Below are 1,575 nucleotides of genomic sequence, written 5' to 3' on the forward strand. Positions count from 1 at the left end.
CCCTGAAACCAGTTGTCAGTAAAGAATCAAACAGCAGTGGTCCAGCAAAAGTCTAGGAAAATCACTTCTAGACTAGACCTAACAATTTTCAGTTTTTCCACCAATAGACAGGAGGTAACATTTTACTCTCGACAAAATCCACGGGTGATCATCACAGTACTAAGCAAAGCTGCAACGACTGGCAAATAACGAAAACACACATGGAACTGAGCAGTTACCAAGGGTCCTTATACTGGGCTTAAACAGACAGATTTAACAAAAAGAAAACCCTGAAGTCATTAGTCTAGAAGCAGGAACAAAAGCAATTCCTGCAAAATATGATGAAAAGCAGCAGTTGACAACCAGTACAACATATACTCCCAGAGCAAAGCAGCGGCAAAAAAGAGCTAATTGAAGAAGGCAGGTAATTTTACCTTACAAAACAGTACTTGCCTCTAGATCTTGCTTTCACATTTTAAAAGGAAAACTGGAAAGTTTGAGGTTGCAGAAAAGGGGATTAGTTGAGAGAAATAAAAAGCCCACCGTTAACATTTTTTCAATGATCTGAGAAGGGTATGAGAACATGCACAGAGGTGACAAGATTTACTGGTAATTCACATTTTAGCCCTTACTTAGGCTAGCCAAAAATTGAGATAGCTTGAAGATCTTCACTTAAGAATAGCAATGCTAGGTCAGACAAATCTGCAGTTAAACCAGGGTTCTGCCTAGGACACAGGCGAATAAAGATCACCTACGGAAGAGTAGGAGAAATCTCCAGAACACCCTCCCAGCTTCCTGCAATTTTCAGCTCAGGGATTTCCTCAGCCAGAAATGTTGCATTGCATTTAATAGCCTTCAAGACATTCTTTTTCATTAATCTTTTTAAAATGCTTTCTGGACACATAAAAAGCTTTTACCCTCTAATACCCTGCGGCCAGGAGTGCCACAGCTTAACTGCACACTGTGTTAAAAGCTATGTTCTTGCATTAGTTGTGAACAAACTTCTCACAAGTTTCATTTGATGGTCCACAGTTCTTGTACCAGAAGATAAAGTGAACAACTGTTCCTTCATCAATGACATCTGTTTCATTAGGTAAAACAATAATATTGACTATATACTGCAGCAACAACCTGAACTTCTTATCCATCTCTTACTCATCTCTTGGGTTTTAATTAATTGTAATTAAAGGATTATTGCTTAATGGGCAAGGACAGGATACAGACTGACAAAGCTCCCACTAGCAACGCTCCTGTCACTAGCCAAACTTTCATAGTTTTTCAGGAACCAAAATGGAATGAGGATGAAGAAAAGCTTAAGAAGAAAGCTAAGAAAGATGAAAAGATATATTAGGAAAGGCTAAGATGCAGTGACTATATAGTTCAAAGGATAAATTAATAAAAGAGAATAACATATACAAAATAACACTGGGAACAGAGAGGATGAGTACATATAAGCAAAGATTGACATAGCACAACAACTGCATTAGCTGCAGAAAGCTGGAAATTTACTAATTAAGAGCAATTAAATGATGTGCTTTACTGCACATGCTATACTGCGGACCTCACTGTCACACGGTCTCCAACAGGCTGGTGGGA

This window comes from Fulmarus glacialis, unplaced genomic scaffold (assembly GCF_000690835.1).
Source record: "Fulmarus glacialis isolate BGI_N327 unplaced genomic scaffold, ASM69083v1 scaffold12095, whole genome shotgun sequence".
Lineage (NCBI taxonomy): Eukaryota > Metazoa > Chordata > Aves > Procellariiformes > Procellariidae > Fulmarus > Fulmarus glacialis.